A 21776-nucleotide genomic window follows, 5' to 3' on the forward strand; every position below is an offset into this window, starting at 1 on the left:
AACCCCATAGATACAGGTCCACTAAATTAGAGACATATATGATTATATTAGAAATATTAAACTGAACTAGAATTATGAAACAAGATTCCTAAAAAAGCTTGAGAAACTTTGGAGATGCAAATTTAGCCAGTTTGAAAATTATGGGAGAAAAAATTTAAATACAGTTTAACACAAACTCTCTGATGTTTACTGCTGGATAATACTTCATTAATATCTTCACAAGATGAAGAAACAAATCCGAATCAATTTCTACTTTCCTGGCTAATACTAAGACTCTGTTCTTGAACTAGACTATTTTGAATCTTTTTCTTTCCTGAACTTTACATGGAAATCTGGTTCTCCATTCAGAGATCTACTAGGAATTCATTTTATGGACTCTAGATATTATGTTTGTGTTGGTGAAACTTGAACTCCATTTTCCTAGTGGACATTGCACACTGAAAAATACACAAGCCAAAATCTTTTCCCATGATTTGTTCATACTTGTTCAAAATCACCATGGCAGTCATTCAGGCTCAGGTTAAGTGAAGCATGTTTTACTTTCATTTTCCTGCTCTCCACCATTAGCCACCAAGTGTAGCTAGAGTTTTTCTGGTCCTGCCTGGCCCACAGCCAGGACAAATCTCTCTAACCCACCAGTCCCACAGTGGCTCAGACCCAACCAAGTAAACACACAAAAACTTATATTGCTTACAGACTGTATGGCCGTGGCAGGCTTCTTGTTATCTATTTCTTCTATCTTAAATTAACCCATTTCTATTAATCTATACTTTGCCACATGGCTTGTGGCTTGCATCTCTCTTGTCTTGGTGGCGGCTGGCAGTGTCTCCTTGTCTCAGCCTTCCAATTCCCAGAATTCTCTTCTCTGCTTGTCCCACCTATACTTCTTGTCTGGCTACTGGCCAATCAGCATTTTATTTATACAGAGCGATATCCACAGCAACTAAGTGCTGGCAAATAAGTGCTAAATCTTCTTGTGTCCTCTTTTATCCATTCCTGCTGACATGAACTTCATTTTTGCCTTAGGGAATTTCACCTACTCCAGCATGTTAGCCTATCTGCTGCTATAATCCATTTCCTCAATTATTTAAATAAGAAAGATGAGAGTTATGTGAAATGAAAGTCATATATAAATGTGATAGAAAGAATAGATACCAAATACACAGAAAATATGAACTGAACTTAGTTTATGAAATGAACCTGTGACCCTGAGGTGGAGACTTTGAGTTGAAGTTGGTAGTTTGATGGGAATGAATCATGTAGAAAAATAAAAGAGAACCACACAGTGAGAGATAGGTAGTTGTCCTGGATAGGAGAGGGACTGTGTAAAGTTTTGAAGTCCAAAGGATGTGGTTCATGAGAAACTGTGGGAGATAGATATGGACCCCATGAAAGGTGTTCAAACACTTGAGAGATTCATGTTCAGTTCTGATGAATTATTTCTGTCCGCCAATCCTGCTGTCATTACTTCCTTGGACCTCCTTCTCTCTCTCTGAGCTCTCTTGGTGACACACCCTCCCTTGTTGGACTTCCTTCTCTCTCTCTTCTCTGAGCTCTCCCTGTGACACACCCTCCTTGTTGGACATCCTTCACTCTCTCTGAGCTCTCCCTGTGACACACCCTCCTTGTTGAACGTCGTTCACTCTCTCTTCTCTGAGCTCTCCCTGTGACACACCCTCTCTTGTTGAACATCCTTCACTCTCTCTTCTCTGAGCTCTCTCTGTGACACACCCTCCCTTGTTGGACATCCTTCACTCTCTCTTCTCTGAGCTCTCCCTGTGACACACCCTCCCTTGTTGGACGTCCTTCACTCTTCTCTGAGCTCTCCTGGTGACACACCCTCTCTTGTTGCTCTCTCACATTGCACTGTAATTATCTGTTTATGTCTCTTTCTCCTGCTGAACTGTGAGATTTCTAAGGAAGTAACTATGAGTCATATTTGAGTTCCAAACATTAGCCATAGTGTCAACATATGGAAGAATGTACTTCAAGTATTACCTTCTTTTCACCATTTATTTTTTTAAACCACTGTTATTTTTGCTTTTCTGATTCATTTGCTCCTAAAAATCAAGATTATCAGCATTTTCTTGCTAGAAAATTATGTTTTCTTTCTTTTTCTTTTAATTTGAGATAATGATATTGCCGTTGCCATTGCCAATGTCTAGACTTCAAGCAAACAACTCTGAGCTGTCCATTTTTTCCTGCTAAACCTCAAAGCCTTCAGAAATAGCTTCTGGTCATTCTTCAGTCTGTGCCAAGCTTTCTACTTCAGCATTAATTTAGGATCCATTTGATTTCTTACCAGGGTTTTTAACTTTTCTTCTTACCTGAGAGTAGCTCCTCTAATTAGCTAATGAGTTCATAAAATTTGGAAAGCACTTACCTGTAACATAATAACAGTGACTAATGGACAAATCATGGCATGCATGAGTCATGAGAAGTAAACATATACTTCATGAAGAAGATGCTAGAAAGGGTCCAGAGAGAGATGGGTGTTCATATGTGTTTCTAGGTGGGAGAATATGTATGCCAGAGTCTAAACTCCTCCATTGCTTTCTCCGCCTCCAGCACAAACCAGTTCCTTTGGGGATATGAGAGGTGTTTCATGACTGCCTTCTTACTCCATAGTCTTTTCCGTGGATGATGTAGTGCCTACACTTTTGACGTAGTGCAGGCTTTGCTAACCCAGAGTGCATAAAGCACAGTGATTTAATCCCCAGGCATATGATTTGCTGTCTCTAGAACGTTTTCATATCTTCCACCCAGAAAATGCTAGCTACTTCCTTAAATGTCATATGAAGGTGCACCTCTTCCAGGACCCCTGCTTTACCGCCATCTTCAAGAAATATTTATTTTCTATTCCTTTCTCATGCTGTGACCTATTCATTAGTAATTAATATGTTACTGGTAACTGCTCTCCAAATTTTATGAGCTCATCAGCCTAGAAACTGTACTATATTTTCCTGTTACTATTGAGTGGGAATAAATATATATTCGACATGTCTTAGAATAGTTTATCTGGTGTGTGTATATGTGTACACATGTGAGTGTGTTTGTATATGAGAATGAGCACATGCATTTGACACATGATCGTTCATTGAATTGAGGGCTCATCAATTGGACTAGACTGGCTGGCCCAAAGGTGTGCTTATCTTCTACTCTCCCTGTGATGGCATTTCAGACATACGTGGCTGCATTCAATTTTGTATTTGCATGCTGGGCATCCCAACTCAGGTCCTGATATTGCACACCAAGAAATTTTCTACTAGAACACCCCAGCCCCAAATTTTACTCAGAGGTAAATGTAGAAAATAATACTAACCCTACACTTGGTGACAAAGCTGGAAGTTGTTGGAGGGCCAAAAATCAATACATTAAAAAAACAGATTTCCCTTTACTCTAATATCTTCACCTGAGCAATAACAATTTTATTAAATTAAAGACATTATATTCAGTATGCTTGTATATATTGTATAATGATCAATACTCAGAATATTTGATTACCTTTTAGCAATATCATGGAATTTAAAAGTGAGAATAGAATTTGTGGTCCACATGGGACATATGACCTACACACACACACACACACACACACACACACACACACACACACATATATATTTGCCTTCTAAAATTTTTTTCATCAAACATTTTTTACTTCTATAAAATCCATGTAATCTGGATTCATAGCCACTTCATAGTTAATGTTGCTTTCTCTGAAAGATTGTACAATGTTATATTATAACTTTATTATTTGTTTCTGTAAATATTTCTGTAACTGAGGAATGATGAATCCTATTTCATTGTGATAACAGTAAAACATTTAACAATATAATAAGAATACACATATTGCACTACAGCTTTAAAATATTCCATATAGTTTGAAGTTCTGCAAACTTCGTTACTGGTATTAAACAGTCTGCTAAGTTGATAATACATGTAACAAAACATACTTTTCCTTAAATAATAAATATGCAATTTAAATTCCATGTCTTTTGAAGATTTGAGTATTATGATCTTATAGTCACCATGTTCCTGGTAATTTTAGCAGAACAATGCTGTGGAGGAAGAAGCTATCTTTGTTCAAATATTTTTAGCATGGGATGTGATTGAGCTGGTTGATGAGGGATGCAATACTGTTTTGTATGAGGAAGCTAAAGTGGTTATTTTAGTGCAGAGACATTTTGCATCCTTAATTTTGCAGTTATTTTGAAGTGAAGACCATTTTCAGAGGCACCCAAACAAATCATTCATCTTTCAGTTTTCAAAACTCAGAGAATATGTGCATGGCATGTATTGTATGTCATCGTCTCATCCGCCGCTCCAGTGCTGAGGACCTAAGGAGACAGAGTCAGACAATGAGCAAAGGGCTATGTCTAGGCCAAGTCAGGCACGTCCTGAAAGTAAGAAATATGTCATGTATCAGAAACATATTAGTGACTGACAGTGGTGGGAGGTGCTCATTCATTAAACGGGTTTTCTTTGATCTTAAGGAGAGGTAACTGGGATGAAAAAGATGGAGTGCAAAGTTTAGAGGTAAAAACAAGAGATTAAAATAGCATTTCTGCATCCTGACGCTGTGACACACAGTGTAGCTAGAGTTTTCCTGCCTTGCCCACAGTCAGGACAAATCTTTGTCACCCGCCAGTCCCACAGCCGCTCAGACCCAACCAAGTAAACACAGAGACTTATATTGCTTACAAACTGTATGGCCGTGGCAGGCTTCTTGCTAACTGTTCTTATATCTTAAATTAATCCATTTCTATAAATCTATACCTTGCCACATGGCTCGTGGCTTACCGGCATCTTCACATGCTGCTTGTCATGGTGGCGGCTGGCAGTGATTCCTTTTGCCTTCCTGTTCTTTCTTTTCTCCTCTCTGTTAGTCCCGCCTATACTTCCTGCCTAGCCACTAGCCAATTAGTGCTTTATTCATTGACCAATCAGAGCAACACATTTGCCACACAGAACATCCCACAGCAATACAACAACATAAACTACAAATAATCTAGAAATCAGAGGAAGCCTCCTTGAAAAACAAGAATTCCAGTACAGACCTGATGGAATAAGATTCAAGTGCCAGGAATATCTATGGTGCATGAGGTGAGGCAATGGAATGCAGCAGATTCACAATTTTGTGAAGCTATTTTGACACATATCTTTTCAAACTTCTCAATGTTGTTTTGGAATTTCACATCCATTGAGTGTGTGTGTGTGTGTGTGTGTGTGTGTGTGTGTGTGTGTGTGTTTCACAAAAAATAATAAATTAGAAGAGCTTCTTGGAAGTTTCAAGTTCAATTAATTTATGTGCCTGTTTTTTAGTAAGCATCAAATAAGTGATAAAGATTTTAAAAATATATTTTAATAGCATACTAAAAATGTCATCTAAAAAATTTAATCCAACACCATATGAATGATGAGTAGAAAGTCTGTAAGATTTTTATAATTGTTTGGAAACATGATTAAGGCTAACTGATGTGTATATAGAGCTACTTTTGTCTATCTCAGTGTATTTCATGAAAGCTGGTTAGAGTTGAATGCTGTATAGACAGACAGGAAAAATAGCTCAAACTTCAACCCCTGTAACTTGTTCTAATGAGTTCACCATGACAAAATATTACAGTGGTTCCTGGTAAAGTGCCTCATTTCAGGGAAGTTGAGCAGTGATCTATTGCATCACTTGGGTCAGGGATGCCAAAGGGAGGTGGGATGAGTCCGGCACTCAGCGCCTTTGGATCCCCCATACATGGTATGGAAACAACATCATCAAACTCACTGAGCTGTTTGACAAGGAAAAACTTGGAAAATATCATCCACACATATTACTTAGCAAGCCTCTGTTGTCTCAGAAGGTGTGTTTGCAAGGCAGGATAAAACAGCCTCGTGTTACATTTATTCACAAACTCATCTATTCTCTGTTTTGATTAATTATTCAAAGACATGCTTGATTTGTCTGATGTTCCATCTTTTGAACGTATTTATCAAAAGCTGCTCAGTAATTTTTAGGGACACAAAGAAGCCAGAAGCATGTGGAGAAACAGTAGCCTTTTATTTCTTATGGAAGTCTCTTCTCCACACCCAGGCAGACTTCTGTTCAAATCCTTTACCATTGTCAAAACTTCAGTGACTTGTATCTATGCTTTTAGAGATGAAAATATATATGAGTAACATTATATGGAATAAGCACGGTTTCTTATGCACTTAGAAATACATGCACACATGCGTGCGCGCACACACACAAACCACACATGGGTACTGAAACAAAGAGGTTATTAATTTAAAAAAGAACTATGAGGTATATATGGATATGAGAAGGTCTGGAAGAAGGAACAGGAAGGAGAAATGATTAGTTTATAAAAAATTAATAATTTTAAAAAAGGAACACAAGTACCCAAACATTAAAAAAAGAATGCAGCTCCATTGTGTTAGGAGAAAATAGCCTACTTTTCTGTAAAGATATTTCTTCTTCAACCCTCACCTTCCTCTTTCTGCTTTTTATTCTCCTGCCCATCATTTTATCCTAGACGGCACCAGTTGTATTATCTACAGATGAGAATCCATATTTAGGATGCTATATATTGTATTATTATTTACAGTTTTGTTCTGGTGTGGTGAATAGCCCTGGGTAGGGCTTCCTTGTACTGATCAACAACAGTTTATTCAGCATCCTCCAGTCGTCATCTGGAATCAGCAGAGACTTGTCTTTCAGGTTGTTCATTAGGGAAGGCAACACAGAATAAGTAAACAGTTTCAATACTTAATTACTTGCTGTCATTTCTATTAAACAGCGTTCAACTTTTGTCATTCACAGATGAAGGACACCTCCGTCAGTAACAGAACACATGCATGACAGTGATCTTGTAACATGATAATAATTAGTTACTTCAAAGTTATCTGTTGCATACACTCTGAGCCTCGGAGACAAAACTTTGCATGGTATACTTCTCAGGATATGTTTTCTGTTACTGTCACAGTCTCATTTAAGAGCGTTTCTAATCCTTGCTCCTCTTGTCCTCGCAAAGAAAAAGAATTTACAAGCTATACATAAAAATACAAACTAGCATCCCTTGCTAGTGAAAGTATGTTAGTATTAAGAATGGTTTTTATTGCCCTACAGTGTGCATTATTATATACACAATAAAGTTTTATGTTAAAAACTGAATTATAATGAGGTACACTTCTGTCCATCCTTTACAAAGCTTATAAACAAGGGAACAAGCAGTGTATAATTCAGTCTTATACTAATTCCTTAGGCAGTAAAAAGAATCTAGAGAATACCACATAATGTAACTTAGAAACACTGATGCCAGGTGTCACATGAGCTCAGGAGACTGAGCTGTGAGATCTGGTAACAGCAGGGTACAGATTAATGGAGTTTGAGTCAGGCCTCCAAGGCTATTTCTTAATTCCTTTGCTGTGTAATGAAGAAGTGGCTCAGCTCTTCCTGAACATAAATATAACTAAATAAAATTTCAAATGTTTGCATTTCCTTCAAAGATTTTTTTCTTGTGAGTGTGAAACAAGTGACTTTTAATTCCAGAACTGAGACTTAACTTTTTTTTTCTTTTTCTTTTTTTTTTTTTTTTTTTTGGTTTTTCGAGACAGGGTGTCTCTGTGTAGCTTTGTGCCTTTCCTAGAACTTACTTTTTAGACCAGGCTGGCTTCGAACCCACAGAGATCCGACTGTGTCTGCCTCCTGAGTGCTGGGATCAAAGGCGTGCACCACCACTGCCCAGCCGAGACTTAACTTTTTCAAGTAATATTTTTTCTCAAATATATTTTGACTCAAATTGGCTGGTTAGAGTGCTAAGTGGGTAACGAAATCCTATATAATAGTGATTATCAGAGATGGGATCTCTAATACCTAGGTAAGACTCTGGGTTAGGGGTAGCCCTTCTGCAACCCCAGATTGTAAAATGCAGTTGTTGGGGACTTTTGAAGCCAGCAGGGTAGCCATGATAGATGAAACAGTAGCACCAGATTCAGCCAAAGATCTTGCCTCAAAAAGTCAGCCTGGAAGTGATTGTGAAGATGTCAGATGCCAACCTCAGACACACACATGTGCACACACACATATTCATATGCATCCACATGTATGTTAACATGTATATACACATAAACAACACACAGAATTTCTCTCTATATACATATATGCACATATATATACATATTCATGTATATGAATATATATAAATGAGAATCATAATTAAATTTGTAGAATACTGTGAAAGAGTTTTCTATAAATTACAGAGACAATTGCCATATTAACTATCATAGCGTTTTATATTACATTAAAATTTAAGAAACAGGAAAATGAAGATCAAGCAGGAATTTTAAAAATACCTCTAGTTCATCTGTGGCCTATTTGTTTACCCCTGTGCTAGCTAGATACTAGAGGCAACAAATGGATGAATCTCAAACACACCCCAACCATACCTGGGGTTCAGGGAGTGTAATGGTTATCTAACAAAGGTATGTATTGCTTTGAGGAAGTTAGGGAACTTTTGTGTGAGCTACGTTATGTGATTGACAGATGTTTTCAGGAGTTCTGATTTTAAGTACTTTGAAGATTTCCTGGAAGAGAGGCCAGAACCAGCCCTCTAGGCTTTGGACCTGCAATGGTCAAAGGCTGGAATGCGGCTCGTGTGGTTTTCCACCAGATGAGCAGCAAGTGAGTTTGTTCAATGGAAATAAATGCTGTACATGGAAACACAGTGCTCTCGCTTCATTTTTGTTCATTTTATACTTTTTTTTAATGTTGCTGTGATAAAATACTGTGACAATAAAAGCAAAGAAAGTTTTATTTCACTTATGATTCTAGGCTACGGTCCATTATTGAGGTGGAGTCAAGGCAGGGATGTAAGGTTTCACATACACAATCAAGAACAGAGCAAGAATAATCACAGGACTCCTCCTTTGCTTGTTTGCATCTAGCCTTCTCTTCTCTACTGTCCCAGATCCCTCTGCCTAGGAAATTGTGTTACTCACAATGGGCTGGATCTTCATACACCAATCAACAAATAAGGCAATTCTCCACAGATGTGTCCTTAGGTCAACATAACCTAGATAAAAGCTCATTGAGAAGTTCTCCCCTGGTGAGTCTATGTTGTGGCAAATTGATAATTAAATATTAACTTCTAGTTTGATTATTTGTGGTTTTCTGTAGTGATCTCCAGCTGTGGCAAATACAAGTTTCCTTCAGGAGGGGTGAGGATTTCACTGATCTGCAGGTGTAAGGACAAATATTTAGAATGCACTGAGGGATTATACTAGTTTAATAAAGTTGTAGTTTTGGGTTCTTTTCCAAGAACTATGACTTCACTAACCCTGGCTAAGTTTCCAGTACCACGAACGATTTTTATCTTGTTAAACAGGTCTTAAAACCATAGCCAAATCAAGTGCAGAGTTATGAGCACAATCCTGATAGATTCACCTACAAAACAACTCCCACATTTAAGTCTCAGGGAACATTACAGGGTGTGTGGAAAGATTATAAGAGCCAGAGCATCAGGGAACTTTCTGTGAGATTGTGTCTCCTAGCAATGTCAGAAGCTACACCCATAAAGTCTTACCAACATGAGTACCCAAACATGAGCTGAACAAAGACACCAATGGGCATGCTAAAGTGGACAGGGGAAAAGCCCAAGGGGTCCCAACTCTACATAAAACTATAGGCAACTAAAGAATGCTGAGATTATAAGAAATAGTCTTCCTCAGGGAAAAGCACACCAATTGATTATCCAATACACTAAATGGTCAGCCCTGAAAACATAATTACAAGTAACACTGTACAAACCTAGTAAATTGTATTTAGGATTATATTTGTATATTTATATGTATATACATGTAACATCAATTAATTAAAAAGAGAATATGAATTGAAAAGAGAACAAAGAGGGGTATATGTGTGGCTTTGGAGAGATAAAAATCAAAGGGAGAAATGATGTACTTATACTATCTCAAAAAATAAGTATTTAAAATAAAACTAACGTGTACACACAGTGAATAACATGTTTGGTAGTGATATCCACAATGGTGTTAGTGTGTTTCAGGTACCATATTACTGACTATAACCTTCAAATAGTAGAAGTCAGAAAAGTATTTTACACATGAAAATGACTATACTGTAGACTTAGAAAAACTATTTGATTCCTATATGGAAATTAAAACTGAGACAAGGCAGAATTTTTGATGAGATGGGAAACAGAAAAAGGCATTCTAGTAAATTAGAACAAATACTAGTAGCTACACCAAATACAGTCGGGGAGATCCAGCCTAAGTACTTCTGCAGAGATTCAAATTACAGCACATTCAGTCTTGTTACCTGTTAGGAGGAGACATGATAATTTGTACGGTTACATCTTTGCTTTCAGGTACATTTGAAATTTAGAGGTATTATAACCCTTGGTTATCTAGCAGACCAGTGCATTTTTGTGAAGAAACAGATCATCTTAATTCATCGTGGGAGCTCTACATCTTGAGATCCTTAAATCATAGAGAGTTGTGATTTGTGGAGTCAAAGTGTTAGTTACTGGCACGGAGGTGGTAGTAGAAACCATGGGTGTGGATGTCATTCCTCAGCAAGGAAATATCAAGAAAGAAAAAAGACGGGACATTTGTGTAGGTTTGCTGGCAAGGAAAAAGACAGGCTGTTGTTCCAGGAGCCAAAAATAAACCATGGCATGGGTGGTCAACAGCCTGAAGTGAGATTGAAGTGTTTCAGTGGGAAGAAATGAACGTCAGTCAAATTAGCATGAGGCATGCAATGTGGAAGTCCGCTACCTATCAGGTTTTGCAACTGCAAGGGTGAAATGAGAACCTTAGCAAATAAAACTTTCCTGCCATTACAAACTTAGACCCTCAGACTGGGGAGAAAACACTAGTGGATAAAAAACTAGGCCGAGTCTCTAAGCATAGAACCGCTTAGAAGATCCTTGTTTGTGAAAGAATCCTTGTGATGCAAAGATCACGCGTGTGGAGTTCAGTGTAGAGTTAAAAGGAATGTTTAAGCTCATCTTCCACTGCTAAGAATCAATGAAAAGGGACCAGAAAGATGGCTCAGTGAGTAGAGACTCTTGCTGCTAAATCTGGTGATCTAAGAATTCCATCCATGGAGACTATTTAAAGGTAGAAGGAGACGACTGACTCCAAAAAGAAGTCCTCTGACCTCCACATATGTTCTGTGGCATGCAGCCATCGACACACACACACAGAGAGAGAGAGAGAGAGAGAGAGAGAGAGAGAGAGAGAGAGAGAGAGAGAGAGAGAGAGAGAGAGAGAGAATAAAGTTTAAGAGAACCAACCTGACACCTCTTCTGGCAATACCCATGTCACCCTCATCTTCCTTCAAACCAGAAGCTGCTTCTAGAAGACTCTGGCATCTTCTATTACTATAGAGAAATCCTTATGATGTATGTTTATGCCAATGTTTCCTTCTTATTGGGTTTTTTCATTAGAGTCACCCATTCTTCTGAGTAACCAACAAAGATGATCCTACAATTATGTTCTATAAACTCCAGCGGTAGTATGTGCTCACCCAGGCTAGGGAGCTTCTGGAGCGGGACTGGGTCCAATGTGATGAACCACAAAGGCACCACACTTTTTGCTTCATCCCCCAGCAACACTGAAATTCCTCTTTCCAAACTTCAGAGATGTATTGCTGTGGTACGCAGCTGATGTGAATGAAGAAGGCCTCCTCACCATGCTTCTGCTTCACCAGCACTGTGGATGCTCACAACACTATGTGTTGGTAAAGCCAGGGCTCTTAGGCATTTGCAATAAAAAATAAACAAATAAATAACAACCAATCATGTGTGTAGTCTTGGAAATTGAGCTAAAACACACATAGTGATCTTTCCCAAGTCATCATCTCTTAAACCTTTATTTGCACAAAATAATGAAATACTGAATTTCATTATTTTACTCCCCTGGATATATTGCAAATGTACTTGGAAGCATTTCAAAGCACCTGAGTCAACCCTAGGGTAAAACAGGTTCAAATTTCACCAGAATAGGACAGTGTTCCTAATCTTCTATGTATGTGCAGCTGTTAGAGTGCTGATGTGGTGCTTCCCAGTCCTCTCCACCAGAAATGTGTTTCACCCTGAGTTAGAAGGCTGCCTTCCAAACCTTGTCTGCTCGCCCAGAGTTCCTACTCTATCTTTATTCTAACATATGTCAGGAGACCTTCCGTCAATAAGCTAAATAATTTAGATAGATAGAACTGAAAAATAGGATAGAAATAGAACAAAGTCAACACCAAAAGAAGAGTCCACTACTAAAGCATACGTTTAAAGTCATTAGAATTGTTAGATAGACTCATTCTGTTTTTATAGTGATCGTGCTTCTCGATTTCTAAGTGAAATGAAATTTGTGTTTGTTACTAAATTATAATGTACGTGGTGTGATGAGAGACTAGACAGAGTTTCCATTTAACTTTCTCATGTTTGTTTCTCGCATTTGCCTCTATTCCACATCTTTGTTTTTCTTCTTGCAGTACGTACTTTAATTTTCTTTCAGATTGTGCCTCTTGGAGATATCTCCTCTTGATGTTTATCTCTGAATGTCATCTCGCCTTCATCCTTGAGAGCTCATTTCAATGACTGACAGTTCTAGGTTGATAGACCCCACTCCCCACAGCATTGGCAGGTACCAGTTGATGCTGGATTCTGTTTGCACTATGGTGATGTCTGAATTCATCCTGTTGTTTCCTTTCACTGGCATGGTCCTTATTTTTGCTACTCCAAGATTTTTATCTTCATTTTCTGCATTTATCAATTTCATGGCCTTGTGCCTAGGAATGTGTGTTCTTTGATTTGTTTTTTGTGTGAAGGATAATGTGCTTTCTGGATTACTGACTTGTTTCTTGTGAGCTTTGAAAAAGTTTTAGATATCAGAGACTAAATATTATAAATTTTAAGTTATATTTTAATGATGGTGGGAATCCCGATGTCATCTCTTTATAGTTTCTTAAACCCTGATAAAAAATTGTTCTTGTGTTTCAAAGTAAATGAATACATAAAATAAATACTACTCTGCTCAAATCACTCCAGGAGGACAGATATCCTGAAAAGATTATTATTTGAGGCAAATAAGAATCAAAAGCACTTGGAAATAAGAGGAACTCTTCAGATGAAGTTCTGAGAGCCTGCCCAGGTGTGGGTCTCTCTGACCTTTCCACCTGGAGATGTTTCCTGGACTTTCTCAGGAGTGGGTCTGGCTGGTCCAAATGTGACCTCATATCTTAATTTGTGATAGTTTTGTTTTATTTCCACTCATCTAGGATAAATTCCCTTGTCTATATTGATTATTTAGGACTTCTAAAACCTAATAGACAACTCAATTATACTTTTCTAACATTCAGAGGAAGTTTCTGCTTAATACCAGATCTCCTTTATGGCAATTTAGCTGTTTTTCTAGTATTCAGAAATGAAATGGCTGTTCATGAGCTGTTCCTGGGTGATAATCCCCCAGTAGTTCATACCCAAGAACACATTTGTTATTGTTCAGACAGGTCTAAGTCATGTGCACCAACTACAGAGAGCCAGAAAATTATAAATTCAATTTGAGGTTGTAATTCTGAGATTGGGGCTTGCAAAAATTATACCAGAAAAGAAGCAAATTAATAATTGAAAACTGTTGGAAGATAATTAGAAATGAATTTGCCAGCAGCCACGTTCCAGCCAATGATTGTAGTGTGTTCACTGCTAACAACATTTTAATGAGAACTCACTAAATGTGAGGAACTTTGAGAGCTTTATTTTTAGATAATAAAATAAACAAATATATTTGTTCTAAACTTGCACAGTTCATCTATTCAGAGGTTTAGATACGTAAACGTTATTAAGTAAGACCAAAGTACTAGGATACATGCATAAAATCCTACAATAAAGTCACGCCTGTTTCCCAGGAGGACATTTCCTTTTCACATGTCAGGCAGCATGATGATTTGAAAATGAAGGCGAGGCCCAAGTCTCTTCTCTTCCAACACACCCTGTGTTCGTAGCAAATCTACCCATTGCTTCTGAAGCTACGATAGACATCACCCAATTTCTCTAGTATAAAAGGCCAGGTGCTGAACATTTTGTTCTTAGGATAACATCAGCACTGTGGTATCTACCTGGTATCACATGAAACATTGTGGCAGGAAAGCAGAAATGTGTGGGTACAGATGTTCTCTACCAAAATGTACTGAGGGACCCAAAATTGAATTTCATACCTTCTTCTTGTCACCAAAGAGTGTCTTATTGATCCTTGTCAAATCTGTATAAGATCACAAAGCACTTTTGGCTTCTGATTTACACAGAACCAACTGGCAGGCTGAGTCCATCCCCCTTTGCCCTCTTCATCACCACTGACGCACACTCCTATCTGAACTAAAGTCCCTGACACTGACCAGGCCACTATGGCCTCACTGATGCCCCTTATCAATCTAGTATAGTGGTCTTCACATAGCCTCATCTCTGTCGAGTGCTCCTCCTCCTATTTTACTCAGTCTGTCTGTCTGTCTCTCCTGCGTCTAGAAATGTCACTTTTTCATAGATATTGCCGTTCTCTCTGGTCTGCCTCCTGTCTACCATGTAATGAGCTGCTTTGCAACTATCTCTCTCTTATCTGATTTAATTTCCCAAATATTAGCCACTGCTCTTTACTGTGAGACCATTTTGTATACTTTTTTAAACCAGAATTTTAAGGTTAGGGAGTTTGAAAATCTTTTATAAAAATACTGTTTGCTCAACACCTACAATGTATAAAGTACTTGGGAAATATGTGCTCCATAAAATGTCAGTAAAAGGTGACAGTGAGGACATGAACAATGACAGTACTATGTCCAACTATGTGGAGAGGTGAATAGAAAGGTTTTTATGTATACATATCTATTTTCTATTGTCAAAGTAATGTAATGTTCAACATGCCCAAAAGTACAGAAATGTGTGAAAAATTATAATTCTCCATACTCCTTTTATTCTTACATCTTTGCAACACCGTGGACAGTTTACTTGGTGAATCTTCACACTGTTCTGTGTTCAGTATAGAAGAATAGACACGAACAGACAACATAACAGCAGCTCTCCACCCTTTGTTATCTTTTATCTTTTGGGGGTTAGATAACACATTTTTACTATTGCTGATTGTGTTCTTGTTCTCAGAGGAAAGCTATTATGTGAGTGTGAGTGTGTGTGTGGGCGCATGCGCGTGCAAATTTAATAATTTATAAGTAAGCTTACAGAACAGTCATTGCCAACAGATAAATCTTTATCTTTACTTATCTGAGATATTCCACATTTCAATAAAAGTAGCACAATTATTAGATGTTTTAGAGGTACAAGATTGACAGAGCTTGGGGGTAGAAAAATGTCACTCTCTTTTATAACTAAGATAATTTTCTTAGCTCTGAGCTCACGATATTTCTCATCCTTAGAAATGTAATCTAATCTACTGAGATTTTTATTACGATATTTATGTAAACATCAGGTTTTAGAGCCAATTAACTCGATGTTTTGGAGCCTCCTAGCATAACACTCCTGTTCCCTGCTCCACCCTTGATGTCCGGTGAGGGGTCCTGGGACAGCAGCATTCCTGTCTATACTGTCCCTCCAGCCCGACCAGAAACATTAAACATTTTGCAGCATCTGCCTTGGTGAACTCATGGCAGCTTGGCTTGGCTTCCTAGCCCTGCCTCCCGGCCCTTTCGTTTGCTGTATACTTCCTGAGGCCGCCCTCTTCTCCTCCCCACACAGCCTCTGAGGCAAGAGCCTCCTGGAGCCCCAGGCACCTTCCATTTTTACTACTTTGGATCAGACTTAAATACCCCTTTAGTTTGAGGAAAAGCCAGGTATGGGTACTAAACTGTTTGCCTTTCTCTTCTCACAACCACTTCTAATTTGTGCTATTCCTGGAAAAATGTGGCACCAAAGGAATTCTCAGAATATTCCTTCATCATCATACTCTTTAGGAAAGACAAATGTCAGCAACTACATTCTACAGTACCCACACTGCTACTTTCATGGGAACATTTTGCCAATTGACAAGAAGGAAGGTTGGCATGGCACCTCGGTTATCCATGAGCATCATGCCCTAGGACTGTATCTTTGTTATATTTCCATTATACTCATTTTCCCCAAAAAGGTTTTTTTGTTTTGTTTTGTTTTTGAGACAAAGTTTCTCTATGTAGTTTTGGAGCCTATCCTGGAACTCATTCTGTAGCCCAGGCTGGCCTTGAACTCACAGAGATCTGCCTTTGCCTCCTGAGTGCTGGGATTAAAGGTGTGCACCACCACTGCCCGACCCCCAAAGACCTTTCAACAACACAGCCATTTGAGAGTTTAGGCTCAAGAATACAACAACCTTTTGCCAATTCCAATTCTGCAACCTCTACCAATTTTCTCAGTCATTCAAAATCTCCCTTTCTTCAACTTTAAAACTGAGTGGTTGAAGCAATCAGTATCATTGCAGGGATCAATGAAATGACCTGTTAAAGTTGTAGTGTCTTTCCAGGCATTTGTAAGGGTTTAATGATACAGTTTGATACTTTTGTAGAAATTTCCCCCAGTCAATCTATTTATATAAGAAAAAGGACGCCGGGCGGTGGTGGCGCACGCCTTTAATCCCAGCACTCAGGAGGCAGAGCCAGGCGGACCTCTGTGAGTTCGAGGCCAGCCTGGGCTACCAAGTGAGTCCCCGGAAAGGCGCAAAGCTACACAGAGAAACCCTGTCTCGAAAAAAAAAAAGAAAAAAAAAAAAGAAAAGAAAAAAAAAAAAGGATACATTAGTGACTCAGCCCCAGGAGACATAGGGCAGGGAGCTCAAGAAAGAACAAGATACAAAGTATCTTCTAGAGAAAACCACTCAAAGCTCTGAAACCTCAAGTTGTTTCCCAGGCAACAGATGTGCAAAGAGACGAGCAGGGCAGATCACAAAGGCCATTTTGCCATTTATGTTTCTCAGTGTTTTGAATGGGAGACTATATGTCCATCTATAAGGAGATTTATCAGAATTGGTTTCCACAATAACATCTCATTACAGGAGCTGAGCCATTTCAAGATCTGGAGCCATCAAGCTGGGGGCATGCAAGTGTCAGTAGTCTATTTTAGTCCGAACAGCATTACTTTCAAGACTTGAGTCCACAGACTGAGGATTGCTGTTCATGCTCACGCATCAGGACAGAGGAAACTCCTTCTTAGTTAGTTGTTCCATTTGGGTCTCCCACTGATTGACCTCAGTCCACCATGTTGGTGAGCGCAATCATCTATTCTCAGTCTATCTTTTGAAATGTTTGCCTCTTGCAGTGTAGCCAGACTCATTGAACCACCAGTTCCTAAATGATGACACTAAGACTTCTTAGTAATTATGAAAGCTTGGCCTTAGTTTAGGCTTGTACCATTCTAGCTCTTAAAACTTAATCCATTTACATAAATCTACATTCTTCCACGTGACTCATTACCTCTGTTCAATACCATGTGTTCCACTTCCTCCATGTCTGGTTGGGAGATCCCTCCTCTCTTCTGAGAGTTCCTGTCTCTTCCCTGAAGTCCTGCCTATCCTGTCTTGCCTAACCATTGGCCATTCAGCTGTTTATTAAACCAATCAGAAGGTGCCTTAGCAGAGACAGATCTTCAGAGTGTACACAAAGAATCATCCTACAACAATACAGTCCATACCTCCTGATAGAATCATAGACTAATGCTTGACTAAATATCAGGTGTCCTGGCCTAGCCAAGTTGGTATGTGGAATGAGCTATCTTGTCACCCTAGGGCCTGCAGAACTTGTGATAAAGAGCTCAGGTGGTTGTGGAAAAAGGAGCTCTGCAATAAGAGTTCAAATGGGCTAGGTGTTTGTGTGTGTGTGTGTGTGTGTGTGTGTGTGTGTGTGTGTGTGTGTGTGACAGAATCCCACCCTGTGGTTAGTAAATGTATCAAAGGAGAGAACTGGCCTGCATGTCTAAGACATTTCCAACATGTGAATCTCCTCATTTAATTGTTCAAATATGGATTGCTCTGTAGTAAGTTAAAACTTTAGAAATGTGCTTATCTTCATGCACTTGCCACTCTTTTTCTTAAGACATAAGTAAAGACCACTTATCCTTGTCTTGTTGTCCGTATATATAAAGTAAATAGAAATTAAGATCATCCTTATGTCAAAAGACCTCTCATGATTTCATATTAGCTTTCTAATTATAAATTTTCAGTTACATAAATTTAGTGTAAAATGTGATTTCTGGAATTTGATATAAGAACAAATCTACATCTTCATCCTTTGAATGTCTGGCTCTTGGCATTAAAGGTAGCACAAGAATCCTCAGATCTTTGTGACATGACTGGGTTATGTCACAGTTTGCTTCATTAGGCATTCTCCAGGAAGTGCTGTGATGGTGCCCTTGAACTCCTTCAAGCCTGGCTGAGCAAAACCATGAAGTAGTTCTCTTTCCCATGAGTCCTGATTTGGGGAAGTTTTTCCAGTAGTGACTAAAAATTCTTCTGTGGTTTATTTCTCCCTGTGGCTTCTCATAAGTGTCTGAAAGAGATCACCAGGCAATCTCAGCACGTTTCCTTATGTTTCCTTAGTAAGATGTTCAAGTACATTCAAAACTTCCTTTCTCCTAAGTCAACTAAGGAATCATGAAGAGAGATCCTTCCACTATATAAAACATCTGTCCACTAAGGTTTTTCCAATCTGTTCTTCTAGCCACTGGTTCTTAGGTTTGTAAAGGGCTTTGGACTCCCAGTTACTACCCATCCCCAAAGCTGATACCCATCTTCCCCCTAAATAGGATGTTATTGATTTCTAACATCAGCAGGTAGGAGTCATATTGCCTCAAGGTTTCAGCAAAACTTTGTTCTTAGTCTGACATTCTTATGTCCTGTTTGCCTTTTAGGGGAGCTATATAGAGTTAGAATGACATTTTTATCACTATCAATTAATAAAGACATGGATTTCCTCCTGTATAGAGTACTCATCAGCATATTGACATTCCTCATGCATGGTCTTATCTTGGAACAGAAATTCACCCAGAAAGACTGTGTGTTTTATATATTATTGATACAAAGGGTGTTGGTGTTAATGAGATTTTCTTGCAGCACATAGCTTACCTTTTATTTTCTTGCAGTTTCTTCTGAAGATTAGATGTTCTTACTTTTCACATTGTTCATTTTATCAGTTTTACCTATATTTTTATGATTTAAAAACTTTCATTTATTAACATTATTGGAGATTATTTCCACAATCAGTTAATTTCATGTTTACTTACATTTAGATTAGGTCTTTAAGCTGTTGGATGAAGCAAGGATTCATTTCTTTCAGGTCATATATGGAATCCAGGTTATACCAACACAAATATTTTCAGAAGATCCCCAAAGAATGTTCTCCTGCAGAGAGTTGAGAAATCTCTGCCTAGTAACACATAGATTTGAACTAAGAATTTCCTTGTAAATTCCACTTGAGCAATGTCAAAATGAGTGTTTCTGTACTGTTTTTGCAACTACTTTACTAAGTTATAGTCATTCTTAATTTTTTTCCACAGTAACAAAAATCCATTGCTACAATTGTAGATATTAAAATGTTTGTTTATTTATTTATTTAGTCATTTGTATATGTCTCTCTCTCTCTCTCTCTCTCTCTCTCTCTCTCTCTCTGTGTGTGTGTGTGTGTGTATCTCTCTCTCTCTCTCTCTCTCTCTCTCTCTCTCTCTCTCTCTCTCTCTCTCTCTCTCTCTCTCTCTGTGTGTGTGTGTGTGTGCTATAGAGCAATTGTAGAGGTAGAAGACAACAGCTAGGACTTGGTTCTTCCTTCTGTCATGTGGGACCCAAGGATTAAATGGAAATCTTCTGGACTGCAGCACATAACTTCACCTGCTGACTCATCTTGCCAGTCCAATTATAGATAATTATTTCCCTTAGATTCCAGAAATATTTCATTAATAAAATAATAACATTGTACCTACTGATGAAGAACACATGCATTTAAAAATCTTTCATCTTTTCAGTAAAACTAAAGTTTTGCTCAGGTTGTGCCTGCTAATGTTATGTTTTACCTTAAGGTCTTTTTGTTTGTTTGTTTTATGATTGTTGCTATAATAGGCTTTTTTGGATTTGTAAAATTTTACTACAGCTAACTACGAACATTTCTGTGTTCTATTTTTGTAGATGACTTTTAAGACCAGTGTTATGTTAGACCTGTGTTCTCATGCAGTCATTTTGTCTGTTTCTTAATGGTGCATTTATCTCATTTGTATTTATATAATTGAGTTAGATGAATCACACTACCTCAGCCTTTATGTTTTTTCCTCCCTCATTTCTTTATTTTTTTAAACCAAGGTGTTTTCTTTTTCATTTTGTCCCTCATTGAATTTAGGTCTCTATTTATTTTTGCAAATAAATCATCCTTTTCTCATTTACTCATTGTGGTTATTACATTGTGATCTGACTGTACATTCTTCTTGGGAAATACACTCAAAATATCTTGGAATCTTGCATCTCACATTATCATGTCTGCATTCATGCTGCTTTTGTTCAGTTCTTAGTGTGTTATTCAATCTGGGTCTGCTCGTGTTTGTTCATGTATTATCATTCCTTATTCCTTCCCACATGAACCTCAAATTCCAAGTGTCACTTACCTATGGGTGAGTTACCTTCTTCAGAAATGTATTGTGAACATCGCTTTTGAAAAGCATTCTCAGTTTTTTTCTAAAACCACCTTTGCTTTGCTCTCATTCTTGAGAGGACATATCTGAGGCATTGGAGTCCAAGTTTTTACTCACTTCCTTCCAGACTACAGGATATGACATTTGAATGTTTCCTGTTTCTGCCTTGGAGGAAAGTGCCCTTTCTCTCTGAATCTTATAAAGATTCCCCATTTTTCAACATATTGGAAAACCTTCAGTAATTAATACTTTTTAAATTCCTCCTTGAAATATCTGGTGTGTTATTTTTCTTCATCCCTGTCCTGTTTTCCTGTTTTTTTTTTATTTCTCTTACATTTTCCCTTATTCTTTCTCTACATATACTGTACACCAAAGATTTTCTTTCTTTTTTCTTTTCTTTTTTCTTTTGGCTTTTTCAAGACAGGGTTTCTCTGTGTAGTTTTGGTACTTGTCCTGGATCTTGCTCTGTGGACCAGGCTGGCCTTGAACTCACAGAGATCTGCCTGGCTCTGCCTCCCAAGTGCTAGGATTAAAGGCATGCGCCACCACTGCTGGCTCAAAGATTTTCTTAAGGTCTCTATCAGAGCATGCATTGTAAGCAGCTGCAAAATCTGTGCAATGAGTTGGTAACAAATTATGGATTTTTCCATTTACGTTTTGAAATCTGTATCTTTCTCAAACATAGAATAGTCTTCCTGCTTGTATTGTACTTGTAATGTCTTTAAATATGTTAAGATAGTCATGACTATTTTATACCCTTTGAATGACCTTTCTATTTCCAGGAGTCTCTAACATTAGTTTTTGTGATCTGTTTCTTCAGCACCCCCTCCCTTGAGTTTGATGATCCTGTGCTTAACACTTCATAAAAGATATGGCACCTTTTTGAAAAATTATTTTTAGCAATTTTTTGGTTTTTGGTTTTTGTTTGTTTGTTTGTTTTTCTAGACAGGGTTTCTCTGTGTAGTTTTGGTGCCTGTCCTGGATCTCACTCTATAGACCAGGCTGGCCTTGAACCAGGCAGAGATCCACCTGGCCCTGCCTCTCCAGTGCTGGGATTAAAGGCATGCACCACCACTGCCCAGCTATTTTTAGCAATTGTTGGGAACATAGAAGGTAGTGATGCTCACAGGAAGCAGT

General features: G+C 38.2%; 1 protein-coding gene across 3 annotated transcripts in view; it reads left to right on the plus strand.

The window, feature by feature from the left end:
• The window catches only part of Neto1 (neuropilin and tolloid like 1), a 117320-nt gene that overhangs the window by 30183 nt on the left and 65361 nt on the right, over positions 1 to 21776 (plus strand). The gene's annotated exons all lie outside the window — the stretch shown is intronic.

This window comes from Peromyscus maniculatus, chromosome 19 (genome assembly GCF_049852395.1).
Source record: "Peromyscus maniculatus bairdii isolate BWxNUB_F1_BW_parent chromosome 19, HU_Pman_BW_mat_3.1, whole genome shotgun sequence".
NCBI classification, from domain to species: Eukaryota; Metazoa; Chordata; class Mammalia; order Rodentia; family Cricetidae; genus Peromyscus; species Peromyscus maniculatus.